The sequence below is a fragment of the Schistocerca americana genome, chromosome 3 (genome assembly GCF_021461395.2).
Source record: "Schistocerca americana isolate TAMUIC-IGC-003095 chromosome 3, iqSchAmer2.1, whole genome shotgun sequence".
In the NCBI taxonomy this organism is placed as follows: domain Eukaryota; kingdom Metazoa; phylum Arthropoda; class Insecta; order Orthoptera; family Acrididae; genus Schistocerca; species Schistocerca americana.
This window is the reverse complement of record NC_060121.1, coordinates 276,281,432-276,297,026: the sequence shown is the minus strand read 5'-3', so window position 1 is coordinate 276,297,026 and position 15,595 is coordinate 276,281,432.

The window sequence follows — 15,595 nt, the reverse complement described above, 5'->3', positions numbered from 1 at the left end:
CTAATTGCTCAAGAAGCCACAGTCCGCCACTCATGCTACGGAGATGTTCGTCCTCCCAGCTCCCAGTTCGAACAGGACGATGGAAGATTTACACACAAGAACTCAGTATAGCGCTCAACTACAGCAACGCACTTGCACTGCCGTTAGCAGACCTTCAGAAGCCGTGAAACTGCATTGCACAACCACATCGGACAGTGTTCTAAAAATTAAGTGACAACAGGATGCCCAACAATGCATCTCGTATCAACCGCCGGCCACAACCAAAAGTACCCATGCTAGTGGCAATTCATCTTCGTATTACTGTTCTAAAATCCACGTAGCGTATGATTTCATACAATTTCGGCTCTGTAACATCAGACCATACGGTGATGCTCGACAGCTTATGGGAGCACAACATCAGAATTTCACTCAGAGAAGTCAACACAGTGCCCCGGTTCACCGGGACTCGCCACAACGTGCCAAACGCGCTTTCTGCTGTCATCACTCAGTGGCTCCTTTCCCATTTGCCACGTCGCCTTGCGGCTCCATCCCTAAGGAAAAAAGGCGATAGACACTGATTGATAGCAAAACCCTGGTCGATACGCAGAGTTGTACAAAGCGGCACAATATGGAACACCAAACATGAAATCAATATGGACGTACTGTCCGGGAAAAGTGAAACACCAAGACAGAGAGATGTAATCACAGTAACACTTACTTCACCGATTATGGACATGACATTACACATGGCTGGATTGAAGAGTTTTTAGCATACAGAACACAGCATGTTGTTATCAATGGAGACACGTCTACAGACGTTAAAGTAACCTCAGGCGTGCCACAGGGGAGTGTTATGGGACCATTGCTTTTCACAATATATATAAATGACCTAGTAGATAGTCTCGGAAGTTCCATAAGGCTTTTCGTGGATGATTCTGTAGTATACAGAGAAGTTGCAGCATTAGAAAATTGTAGCGAAATGCAGGTAGATTTGCAGCGGATAGGCACTTGGTGCAGGGAGTGGCAACTGACCCTTAACATAGACAAATGTAATGTATTGCGAATACATAGAAAGAAGAATCCTTTATTGTATGATTATATGATAGCGGGACAAACACTGGCAGCAGTTACTTCTGTAAAATATCTGGGAGTATGCGTGCGGAACGATTTGAAGTGGAATGATCGTATAAAATTAATTGTTGGTAAGGCGGATACCAGGTTGAGATTCATTGGGAGAATCCTTAGAAATTGTAGTCCATCAACAAAGGAGGTGGCTTACAAAACACTCGTTCGACCTATACTTGAGTATTGCCATCAGTGTGGGATCCGTACCAGATCGGATTGACGAAGGAGATAGAGAAGATCCAAAGAAGAGCGTCACGTTTCGGCACAGGGTTATTTGGTAAGCGTGATAGCGTTACGGAGATGTTTAGCAAACTCAAGTGGCAGACTCTGCAAGAGAGGCGCTCTGCATCGTGGTGTAGCTTGCTCGCCAGGTTTCGAGAGGGTGCGTTTCTGGATGAGGTATCGAATATATTGCTTCCCCCTACTTATACCTCCCGAGGAGATCACGAATGTAAAATTAGAGAGATTCGAGCGCGCACGGAGGCTTTCAGACAGTCGTTCTTCCCGCGAACCATACACGACTGGAACAGAAAAGGGAGATAATGACAGTGGCACGTAAAGTGCCCTCCGCCACACACCGTTGGGTGGTTTGCGGAGTATAAATGTAGATGTAGATGTAGAAATGATTAGATTTACAGACTCTACGTGCTCTGTGACTGTGGTAGTTCAGTAGGGAGTAGTGCCACAATGTGCTGCAATCAGAGCCGCTAGACGTCATAGCACGGCATCAAAGAGTGCCTGAATGTGCTATTGGGGAATATTCTGCCACGCAGTTTGTTACCGCGTCCACGAAGGGTCAACCTGAGCTGCCGGAGGACGTGAACGAACCGTTCACTGATGCAGCAGTAGCTGTTCAAATTGCCTACAAGACGTAGGAGGCGAGATCGCGTGTTACAGGTGGTCCAAACGTTCACATTACGCGTTCGTCCATTACGTCGCTCAACAATATAGTCTGCCAAACTGCATTCACCACGACGGAGTTGAAGACTTACGTGCCCATCACTGGACGCCAAGCTGAAGTGAAACTCGTCCGAAAACGCGACGTTTTGCCTCTCAAAACTGTAGTGTCGGCGTTCAAGTGCCCATTGCAGTCTGCGATGTTGTGGGGTTCTGTCAGTGGAAGCCGAAGCAATGGCACGCATGCCACAAGACAAACCTCCATAAGAAGCTGTCAGAACGTCGTCGCAAATGTCCTCACCCGTTGCAGTGCTCCGACATCGCGCCAACACCGTGGAAGACGCTGTTCTCTCCGTTACGGCCAAGTGGACAAGACGGTGGTCATCTTGTGATGTGGTCACATTGTCTCGTCCAGTACCCTCTCGCCACTGTGCACAACCGTCTTCCCTCCACTGGTGACACACGCGCTTCACAGTTGAAGCAGGATGTAAAACTAGAGCGCCGCATGCTGGAACTCCCAGTGGGCAGGGCAAAGTCCCTAGAACACCCATGCTAAGGAAGACATACAAAAACACGTTTCCAACACTCAGAAAGTGCCCCTGAGACACTGTGAGCATCCCAGAATGCCCCTGAGACACAGAGTGCATCCCAGAGTGCCCCTGAGAGCTGCAACACCAAGAAGAATCGATTCTCGGCTTTTGGCAAGATGAGTGTGTAGTTTTTTTGGGTTGAAGGTCAACTTTATAATAAAGAAACACTTTTTGAGTTCAAGGTGAAGTTTATTGTCCATAGTACAACATACAATCACCTACAATCTTTATTTTACAATTGTTATTGTCTACTTTGGCCCAAATAAACAGGTCAGATTTGAGCTTCTTCTTTCTTCTGGCAGACAAAACAAATGGTTTCTCTGGAAACAAAGTACCATAAAGTATCTTAGCTAGTAATCTTGTAGTCTCGATTATACTCCAGGTCTTCCAGGCAAGAATATTTGCGTCGGGGAATTCTTCAAGGCCACCATAATCTGCATGATTCCCCCAGACTATGCCCAAGGTCAACCATGTACTGCCTTCAAAGACAGCTGATATATCACAGGTAAACTACATTCGAAGTCCACGAAAAACATTTGGACCACCAACAAGCTGCTGCTTATTGAATTGCTCAGTAAGATCACTGTTTATTGCTTTCAAAGACTTACGCAGAGGCACACTGTGCAGCCTACGGCGACGATAATAACGTCGACGTGGTGTATGTTTTGTTCTTGGGGCTCGCCAGGCGTTGGCTTGCAACGTTCACTGTGTGTTAACGTACTTCTGCAGTGCCTCGTCGACGTTATTATCGTCGCCGTTGACGGCACACTGTGCGAGCCGAAATGTCATGTAACGATAGACCCCCCTCCCGGGGACCAATCATTTTTCCCCGTTCGAATGCACTGACATGACAATATGCCACCATTTGATGTCGCCGAGACACAGTGGTACCTGGTTACACGTTTCCACTTCATAGGACAGCTCTGCATAGATTGGACACTGTGTAACACTGACCTGTCTGGTCGCTCAAAAGAGGGCACACTTGAGCCTATGTTCAAGCCACCTCTCTGAAACTTAAATCACTTATTATGATTCCGTTATTCTACACGTCTTATCGTGGCCTGTTGCAGGTCAGTGCTTCTGAGTGTTTCACTTTTTACGAACAGTAGTGTCTAAATGAGGAGAACTGCAACTTTCGGCTCCATGTCAGTATGCGTATTGACAGACTCGGCTTAACTTTCGCCGTCTGACTTAGATGTTCGTTTCAAACCTAACACTGCGGAGATCGGGGCCCGCATTCTCTATATGAATCTGTGATCTAAATAAATTACTTACTTGGAGGTTTGTTGCCAGTATACCGCTTGCCTCCTCTTCGTCCTCATCACAGCTTTTTCCTCGTTAGGAAAACGCTTCATTAAGTTTAGGAAGATATTTCATTATGTCTTGTGTTTGCACCCACATACGAAAATGTGAACCATTGAGAAGGACGGTAAAATCCATTTACATTCTAATGAATGACGAGATATATTATTGATTCCCTTATTATTCACAGTTAAGATAATATGCATAAATTAAAATATTAACATGGATAAATTAAACAATACAAAATAATCATTTAGCGTACGAGGCCCGCGAGCCACGAGCTACGACAGCCGACCGACCAAGTCTCGATTCACAACTGATCTGCAGGCGTGGGTGTCCCTTTATACGCCCTTGGACAGATGGGCTGCTGACCACTATCCCTAAGATAAAAATAACTCCAGAGACGGCAGCACTCTCCAGTGACTCGGTCGAACGTAGAAAATGAACATCTTCTGTTCAATGGGTATGGTATGGCAGCTGGGCCTGGATTATAACTAGCATTGCAACTGATTCTATAAACTGTCTCCCAGGAATTGTCAGACATGTTATACCTTCCAGCTTGAGACATGCTGTGCTCCATTCCAGTTAAGGTTGTACTAAACTTGCGATTAAGTATTCCTGAGCACCTTCCAGATCACATCGTAGAATATACATTCAGTTCTGTTTCGGACCCTTTATACTCAGCAAATTTTAATATTAAATCGTCTTACCTAGCATTTATCTCTTCCTACGGGGCCAGCTCTTTTTCATGAATTGGTAAATATTATTTTTTGTTTGAACTCTGTGGCCGGATACCCGTCCTATGGCCACAGTCGCCTTTAATACAAGGGGTGCAAGTCATGGATGCCGTCTGTCTGTGAATCATGCAAACTTTTGATCTGTGTGTAATCGTATTTTAACTGTTTGTATGTTTTTTTTTATGCGGCGACGTTTGAAGACCTGCCCACTATTTCCTTAATAGATTGTGGAAAAATACATACAAGGTGGCTGTTGTACCGCATCAGCGGTCGTTAAACTGCAGCACAGATTCAATCTGGGTCTATTTCATATCAATGGCCCGCAAACGAGCCACCTGCTCGTTAAGCTGTAGGAGCAAGTTAGCAGCATGTTAATATTCCCATCTCTTGTCAAATAATACAGCACCCCATTCCTTTAGCTTAGAGATGCTAGCAGTGGCGTTGCGTTTACTCGGACTGTACACACCACGTCCATTTATTTGAGCCACAACTCATTTGAAATTTTGATTTGCAATGTGCAAATAGACCAGCTTTAGTGTTTTGCTGCAATCAGTTTTCATACATTCCTAAGTAATTCTCGTGCAACGAGAGAAATTTTTGTCAGGATTTCACCGTAGTATGTGACTAACATGTTCAACTCCCTGTTTATGATTTTCTTACTATGCTTTTGCAACCGAGCTGAACAGATCTACACTAGCAGACTCGTGGTAGCTTATTATAAATGTCAAAAGATAGACAGCGCAGTTCTTCTGACCAGCAACAACGATCACATTCGGAAGTCTTGAGAGAGAATCCCTACTTACGACGCATAACTTAAAATTTATTTAGAGAAATTTGTTGGAATATTTCCCAGTTCCAGTGAAACACCAATGGCTAACACAGAATGCTCGACACAAATCACATAAAAAATTAATGAAATTTCTCGTTTTACGAAGTGATGTGAGGGAATGCATGAAACTTTGCAATAACGTTGTAGAATTGTTAATAACAAATAAGTTACACAAATACTCAGGTATGCTTAGACTTACTGCAGCTCTTGGTTGATCAAATGTTATGACGTGGAGTTCTTGATTCAAGGTGCACAGCTGCTATCTTCTATAACGATAAATGTGTTTGGCGTGATGTATTGTAGTCGAAGAGCTGTCAGAGTTATATAAAGCAGAATAATTCCTTATGGGCAACTTTTGTACGACAAACAATGCGTGTCTTTCATACTGAGGATTAATAAAGAATGTATCGTGTGTTTTAATCATTAGACGAATACTACAGACTGAAAAACGTATAATGTAATTATTTGCCTATAGATTTTGTCCCAGCGGATTTCATTATGTTCAGTTATTGAAACCACAGAGTTTAGTCCGCTGTTTGGTCGTCAAAGTAATCGAAACAACTTTTTATGCAAATTAACGTACACTATTGTATTTAAATATTTAATACAATTCCGCAGAAAGTGTTACGGCACATTTGGCTACTGGATATTATCTTTCGTAAGAGGTGACAAAATTTGTGTTGCTAATCCAGCGAAAAAAGTATCATCTTTTAAACAGAGGAAATAAAGAGGTAAAAAGGTAAGTTAGATGGCCAGTTTTTTCTTTCACGGATTGTTGTTCTATTACTCTTAATGATGTACAAAGTTATTTTATGGTTATGTATAAAAATGGTTACCTCCTGACCATTTACAATTTTTTAAAAAAATATAGATGTAAACTAGTAATTCCTACCCACCACCTTGTACGTACTACATAAATAGAAATTATTCTACGGAACAGTAGAAGAGAAGGAGGAACTTTCTTTTCTAATTTAACTTTACTGTCTGACAGACAATAATCATTGTGCAAGTGATTACAAATTTTTGTTGCAGCATTGTGCATCCCTTTTTATGTTAAAGACAAGCTCAATGTGGATGAAGCAGTTATGTACATAATTGTTCCTTTTGAATTGCAGGAGATTATTTAGACAAACTTCACAAGGGAATAAATATGGCGTTAAACAGTAGTCAGAATACCTATGTCCTGAAACAGATGTCTACAAGTTGATCGTGGGTTAACATTGCAAATTATTCCTACAACACGTTTTTGAACTATGACAACTCCTTTTCTTAAAGATGAGTGTCTCAGAACATTATACCATCCAACATTATTGAAAGAAAATGTACAAAGCCTGTAAACTTTCTAGTTTGTAAGAATGAACAACTATTACAGAGGGTATTTTAGTATTATTAATATAACCATTATTAACATGGAAATGTATGGTTCACTGTTGCCATAGTGAGATGTGGTAGTGGAGTTTCTAGTGTACCTGGACTTGAAAGTTTTAAGGACAGTGTGGCACTATGCTTTATAAATTTTTTAAAACTGTTGCATCCTTGAGCCCTTGGTTCGTGATGTACCCTTGTCCGGTTAGTGGCTGACGCTACAGATCTTTAATTATGGAAATATAGAGTACAATCTGATGCAAATTTTACATATTCACATACACCTTTACCTTTAATCCATATAAATACAGATTCATTAGGCAACTGCATTGAGCGCCGCCAACATGCCGTACAGGAGATACCGACGTCGTCGTCGCACAACAGTTTACAAAAATATGGAAAACATTGAACTTACTACAACATCAGGAGACAAGAAGAACCGTATTCCAGTGAAGAGTGTTGCAGCCCACGCCCTCATCGATGGACCTTGTGTATTTCTTGGATGTTCACTTAATTTAAGCTTGGATATTAACGACACATTCTCACATGGAAATGCGGCAGAACAACTGAGAGAAAATTTGGAATACATTTCACATAAATTTTCTCAGCATGTTATAGTCTTCAGTGGTGATTTCAATTTACCAGATATAGACTGGGACACTCAGATGTTTAGGACGGGTGGTAGGGACAGAGCATCGAGTGACATTATACTGAGTGCACTATCCGAAAATTACCTCGAGCAATTAAACAGAGAACCGACTCGTGGAGATAACATCTTGGACCTACTGATGACAAACAGACCCGAACTTTTCGACTCTGTAAGAGCAGAACAGGGAATCAGTGATCATAACGCCGTTGCAGCATCCCTGAATATGGAAGTTAATAGGAATATAAAAAAAGGGAGGAAGGTTTATCTGTTTAGCAAGTGTAATAGAAGGCAGATTTCAGACTACCTAACAGATCAAAACGAAAATTTCTGTTCCGACACTGACAATGTTGAGTGTTTATGGAAAAAGTTCAAGGCAATCGTAGAATGCGTTCTAGACTGGTACGTGCCGAGTAAAACTGTGAGGGACGGGAAAAACCCACCGTGGTTCAACAACAAAGTTAGGAAACTACTGCGAAAGCAAAGGTAGCTTCACTCCAAGTTTAAACGCAGCCAAAACCTCTCAGACAAACAAAAGCTAAACGATGTCAAAGTTAGCGTAAGGAGGGCCATGCGTGAAGCGTTCAGTGAATTCGAAAGTAAAATTCTATGTACAGACTTGACAGAAAATCCTAGGAAGTTCTGGTCTTACGTTAAATCAGTAAGTGGCTCGAAACAGCATATCCAGACACTCCGGGATGATGATGGCATTGAAACAGAGGATGACACGCGTAAAGCTGAAATACTAAACACCTTTTTCCAAAGCTGTTTCACAGAGGATGACGGCACTGCAGTTCCTTCTCTAAATCCTCGCACAAACGAAAAAATTGCTGACATCGAAATAAGTGTCCAAGGAATAGAAAAGCAACTGGAATCACTCAATAGAGGAAAGTCCACTGGACCTGACGGGATACCAATTCGATTCTACGCAGAGTACGCGAAAGAACTTGCCCCCCTTCTAACAGCCGTATACCGCAAGTCTCTAGAGGAACGGAAGGTTCCAAATGATTGGAAAAGAGCACAGGTAGTCCCAGTCTTCAAGAAGGGTCGTCGAGCAGATGCGCGAAACTATAGACCTGTATCTCTGACTTCGATCTGTTGTAGAATTTTAAAACATGTTTTTTGCTCGAGTATCATGTCGTTTTTGGAAACCCAGAATCTACTCTATAGGAATCAACATGGATTCCGGAAACAGCGATCGTCTGAGACCTAACTCGCTTTATTTGTTCATGAGACCCAGAAAATATTAGATACAGGCTCCCAGGTAGATGCTATTTTCCTTGACTTCCTGAAGGCGTTCGATACAGTTCCGCGCTGTCGCCTGATAAACAAAGTAAGAGCCTACGGAATATCAGACCAGCTGTGTGGCTGGATTGAAGAGTTTTTAGCAAACAGAACACAGCATGTTGTTATCAATGGAGACACGTCTACAGACGTTAAAGTAACCTCTGGCGTGCCACAGGGGAGTGTTATGGGACCATTGCTTTTCGCAATATATATAAATGACCTAGTAGATAGTGTCGGAAGTTCCATAAGGCTTTTCGCGGATGATTCTGTAGTATACAGAGAAGTTGCAGCATTAGAAAATTGTAGCGAAATGCAGGAAGATCTGCAGCGGATAGGCACTTGGTGCAGGGAGTGGCAACTGACAACATAGACAAATGTAATGTATTGCGAGTACGTAGAAAGAAGGATCCTTTATTGTATGATTATATGATAGCGGAACAAACAGTGGTAGCAGTTACTTCTGTAAACTATCTGGAAGTATGCGTACGGAACGATTTGAAGTGGAATGATCATATAAAATTAATTGTTGGTAAGGCGGGTACCAGGTTGAGATTCATTGGGAGAGTCCTTAGAAATTGTAGTCCATCAACAAAGGAGGTGGCTTACAAAACACTCGTTCGACCTATACTTGAGTATTGCTCATCAGTGTGGGATCCGTACCAGATCGGTTTGACGGAGGAGATAGAGAAGATCCAAAGAAGAGCGGCGCGTTTCGTCACAGGGTTATTTGGTAAGCGTGATAGCGTTACGGAGATGTTTAGCAAACACAAGTGGCAGACTCTGCAAGAGAGGCGCTCTGCATCGCGGTGTAGCTTGCTCGCCAGGTTTCGAGAAGGTGCGTTTCTGGATGAGGTATCGAATATAATGCTTCCCCCTACTTATACCTCCCGAGGAGATCACGAATGTAAAATTAGAGAGATTCGAGCGCGCTCGGAGGCTTTCAGACAGTCGTTCTTCCCGCGAACCATACGCGACTGGAACAGAAAAGGGAGGTAATGACATTGGCACGTAAAGTGCCCTCCGCCACACGCCGTTGGGTGGTTTGCGGAGTATAAATGTAGATGTAGATATTCCTGCTACTACTACTGCGAGAAGGCCACTTTAAAAATTTGAGTGTTGTCCAATGAAACAGGAATGAGAAGTGAGCCAATTATGAATTCAATTAATTAATCATTATCAGGAGGATATATCTAAATTGACACTTATTGTGTGGATAAGTAATGTACTATACTTGGAAACTGTGGTGCTGTAGACCAGAAACATAAATTCAATGACTTAATATTCATCATAAAAAGAACACATACTGTTAGCAATAACTTGATAGAGGATAGCACATCATACTGTCTACAAAAAAATGACACTCATTTTAAATCTGTGGAGGAAAAGTTAGCTGTAATAATTACTTACGCCTCTTAATCCAGTGGAAATGTTTAGAGAAACAACTATTTGTTTGCTGCTAAATAACAAGAAAACATGTGAAACAGAATGTATCGCACCCAGAAGATTAACAAACCTATACTACTAGCATAACACAGCGCAAACTAAACAATGGCCACACAGTTCAACGTACAAAGAAGGTGGTATAAATCTCCACAATTAAATCCTAATTTATATGAAATCAACAAGTAAAACACTTACGCAACATTTTTTGTTGAGTCATCAGTCCTCTGAACGATTTGATGCAGCCCTCCACAAATTACTCTTCCATGCCAACCTATTCACCCCGGAGTACCACTTGCAACCTAAATCCTCAATAAATTTGGTGGATATATTCCTGTCTCTGGCTTCCTCTACAGCTTTTGCCCTAATCAGTTCCCTCTAGTACCATGGTAGTCATTCTCTGATGTCTTAACAGATGTCCTATCATCCTGTCCCTTCTCCTTGTCGGAGTTTTCCACATATTCCTTGCCTCTCCGATTCTGCACAGAACCTCCTCATTCCTCACCTAACCAGTCCACCTAATTTTCAGCATTCGTCTCTACCACCAGATCTCAAATGCTTCGATTCTCTTCTGTTCTGGTTGTCCCACAATCCATGTTTTATTACCCTACAACGCTGTGCTCAAAACGTATATTCTCAGAAAATTCTTCCTTAAATTAAGCCCAATGTTTGATACTAGTGGGCTTCTCTTGGTCAGGAATGCCATTTTTGCTAGTGATAGTTTACTTTTGATGTGCTCCTTGCTCTGTCCGTAATTCGTTATTTTCCTGTCTAGCTAGCAGAATTCCTTTCCTTCGTCTACTTCGTGACCAACGATCCTAATGTTAATTTTCTCGCTATTCGCATTTCTCCTACTTCTCATGACTTTCGTCTTTATTGGATTTACTGTCAATCCGCATTCTGTGCTCATTAGACTGTCATTACATTCAGCACAACGTGTAATTGTTCTTCAGTTTGACTCAGGAAAGCAATGTCATCAGCGAATCATATCATTGATATCCTTTTGCCTTGAATGTTAATTCTACCCCTGAACCTTTCTTTGATTTCCATCAATGCTTCTTCGATGTAAAGATTAAACAGTAGGGGCGACAGATTACATCCATGTCTTAAACGCTTTTTAATCCGAACACTGCATTCTTGGTCCTCCACTCTTATTATTCCCTCTTGTACATATCGTATGTTACCCGTCTCTCCCTGCAGCTTACCCCTATTTTTCTCAGAATGCCGAATATCTTGCACCATTTGACATTGTCCATCGCTTTTTCCTTTGAACGTGTCTTGATTTTTCTTTAGTCTTGCTTCCTTTATTAAATGCAATGTCACAGTTGCCTCTCTGGTGTCTTTACCTTTCCTAAAGCCAAACTGATCATCACTAACATATCCCCAAATTTCTTTTCCGTTCTTCTGTATATTATTCTTATCAGCAACTTGAGTGCATGATCTGTTAAGGTGACTGTGATAATTCTTGTACTTGTCAGCTCTTTCAGTCTTCGGAATTGTGTGGATGATATTTTTCCGAAAGTTAGATGGTATGTCTCTAGACTCAAACATTTTACACGCTAACGTGAATAGTAGTTTTGTTGCCACTTCCTCCAATGATTTTAGGAATTCTGATGGCATGTTATCTATTCCTTCTGCCTTATTTGATCTTCAGTCCTCCAAAGCTCTCTTAAATTCTGATTCTAATATTAGTCCCCTATTTATTCTAAATCGACTCCTGTTTCTTCTTACATCACAGCAGAAAAATTTCCCCCCCTCATAGAGGCCTTCAATGTACTCTTTCCACCTATCCGCTCTCTCCTCAGCATTTAACAGCCTTGCTTTAATTTCACTGAAGGTTAATTTTTCCTTCCTATATGCTGAGTCAGTCCTTCCAACAATCATTTCTTTTTCTATTTCTTCACATTTTCAATGCAACCACTTCGTCTTTGCTTCCCTGCACTTCCTATTTCCTATTTATCTCTTTCTTCAGTGACTTGTATTTCTGTCTTCCTGAATTTCCCTGATCATTTTTGTATTTCCTTCTTTCATCAATAAACTGAAGTATATCGTTTGCTACCCATGGTTTCTTCCTAGTTACCTTCTTTGTACTTATGTTTTTCTTTCTAACTTCTGTGAGTGGCCTTTTTAGAGATGTTCATTCCTCTTCAACTATACTGCCTACTGAGCTATTCCTTATTGCTGTATCCATAGCCATAGGGAACTTCAAGTGTATCGCGTCATTCCTTAGTACTTCTGTATCCCACTTCTTTGTGTATTGATTCTTTCTAACTAATATATTAAACTTCGGTCTACTCTTCATCACTACTACATTGTGATTTGAGTCTATATCTGCTCCTGGGTATGCCATATTATCCAGTACCTGATTTCGGAATCTGTCTGACCATGATTTAATCTGAAATCTTCCTGTATTACTCAGACTTTTCCAAGGGCACCTCCACCTCTTGTGATTCTTGAACAGAGTATTCGCTATTACTAGCCGAAATTTGTTACAGAACTCGATTAGTCTTTACTTCTACTCCTTCCCCTACAACTGCATTCCAGTCCCCCAGACTTTTATCTCCATTTACATATTGTGTTACCCTTTCAATGTCTTCATACACTTTCTCTAGCTCTTCACCTTCAGCATGTATACCTGAACTGTCGTTGTCTGTGTTGGTTTTCTGTCGATTCTGTTAAGAACAACACTATCACTAAAAGTGTTCCCAGTAACCCCCTTTCTGCCCTACCCTCCTATTCGTAACGAATCCTACTCCCAGTATTCCATTTTCTGCTGCTGTTGGTACGAGATGCATTCAAGTTCCAAGGCCTCTGATTATTTTTCTCCGGACTGGAAAGAGATAGAAACATGCGCATTGTTTTAAAATGAAACCGCGTTCATTGTCAATACGTGCCAGAGATGGCAGCACTGTACGGCAGATGGAATTTTACCGCCAGCGGCGAGAATGAGAACTGTTTTAAATGCTTAAAATGACGACGTTTTCCTTACTTGAACAGCGTGCCATCATTCGTTTTCTGAATTTGCGTGGTGTGAAACCAATTGAAATTCATCGATAGTTGAAGGAGACATGTGGTGATGGAGTTATGGATGTGTTGAAAGTGCGTTCGTGGGCGCGACAGTTTAATGAAGTCAGAACATCGTGTGACAACAAACCGAAACAACCTCGGGCTCGCAGAAGCCGGTCTGACGACATGATCGAGAAAGTGGAGAGAATTGTTTTGGGGGATCGCCGAATGACTGTTGAACAGATCGCCTCCAGAGTTGGCATTTCTGTGGGTTCTGTGCACACAGTCCTGCATGACGGCCTGAAAATGCGAAAAGTGTCATCCAGGTGGGTACCACGAATGCTGACGGACGACCACATGGCTGCCCGTTTGGCATGTTGCCAAGCAATGTTGACGCGCAACGACAGCATGAATCGGACCTTCTTTTCGTCGGTTGTGACAATGGATAAGACGTGGATGCCATTTTTCAATCCAGAAACAAAGCGCCAGTCAGCTCAATGAAAGCACACAGATTCACCGCCACCAAAAAAATTTCTTGTAACCGCCAGTGCTGAAAAAATGATGGTGTCCATGTTCTGGGACAGCGAGGGCGTAATCCCTACCCATTGCGTTCCAAAGGGCACTACGGTAACAGGTGCATCCTACGAAAATGTTTTGAAGAACAAATTCCTTCCTGCACTGCAACAAAAACGTCCTGGAAGGGCTGCGCGTGTGCTGTTTCACCAAGACAACGCACCCGCACATCGAGCTAACGTTACGCAACAGTTTCTTCGTGATAACGACTTTGAAGTGATTCCTCCTGCTCCCTACTCACCTGACCTGGCTCCTAGTGACTTTTGGATTTTTCCAACAATGAAAGACACTCTCCGTGGCCGCACATTCACCAGCCATGCTGCTATTGCCTCAGCGATTTTCCAGTGGTCAAAACAGACTTCTAAAGAAGCCTTCGCCGCTGCCATGGAATCATGGCGTCAGCGTTGTGAAAAATGTGTACATCTGCAGGGCGATTACGTCGAGAAGTAATGCCAGTTTCATAGATTTCGGGTGAGTAGTTAATTAGAAAAAAAATCGGAGGCCTTAGAACTTGAATGCACCTCGTAGTACCCACCCCACTCCAAGGACAAGGTAGTGCCCCAACTCTCTGTCTGCTCCTCCGCTCTCTTTGACAAGGTCGGTGGCAGAATGAGAGGCACTTCTTACAACGGAAGTCTTCGGCTGCTAATGCTGATTATTAATCGAAATTTAAGTGGTGACGGGTTTCGAACAGGGGACCCATGACATTTTGATTACTAATCAAAGACGCTATCCCTACATCATGGGTGCTACTCTGCAACACTGTAAATAGTTAATGGAGCCTTCTGGAAAACTGTCCTAGTATTACAACGTGAATAAGCTGACTTACGGCCACTTCCTCTTAAGAGAAATGAGAATCATATGCTTATTGCAGGTGGATTGTGAGTGGGGGGGATGGAGGGGGGGAGAAAGAAAAGGGAAGAAATTACTGATGTCACCTGCATCGGAACATAATACGCGGAATTAACGGAGACGAGCGAAAATGTGTACCGGACTAGGATTCTAACCAGGGATCTCCTGCTTACTAGGCCGATGTGCTATCCACTGCGCCATCTGGGCGACATGGTAACTCCGCGGACTACAGCATGCCTCACAGGCGACCCACATTCCCACCGAGCGCCACCTATCCGGAGTCCCTGTTCATTTCCTCCACGCCTTCAACTTAGAGAGTCCTGCAAGAGGTCGACGTACTTGTACATCCGCACTGAAGAAGGTGGATCCATTGCCCATCTAGGCGAATAATTTTTGTGGCTGCATGAGGTCTGTTCTTCTGGCAATGTCCAAAAGAACAGTACCACACATTCATATAAATCTCATGTATAAAACAGCTTCAGATGTTTGACTACTTTACAGCTAAGTTAATTTGTTAAGTATTTTACGTTAAGTGTATGAGTGAGAAATAGTTTCGAAAAAAAACTATGTTTCAAGTTTGTTAGATGTCGCTGCATGTTCTCATTATCAAACGCTGAATGAATGTAGTCTGGGTAATTTGGGCACCGCTTTAGACAGAAGCTACTTTTTCACGCATCTCAGTGTTGATGAAGTCACATCTCCTGAACAATACGTTGTTCAATTACATAATTTGCAGTTACATTCAGTGCTATATGTTGATAACTTTTGTAAAATACACATGATGGAGAAAAATTGTGTCACGAAATTTTAACCCTGGATGGGTGATGCCAGTAGGAACCAAAATTACGCGCTCCGATTGGCCGTGGGATTGCCCTGTTGCCGTTCGTCGGTTGACGGGCAGCGCTATGGTTGTTGGTTCACACAGACGTGGATACATCACGATCTCCGGCAGGCAAGGTATTCGCGG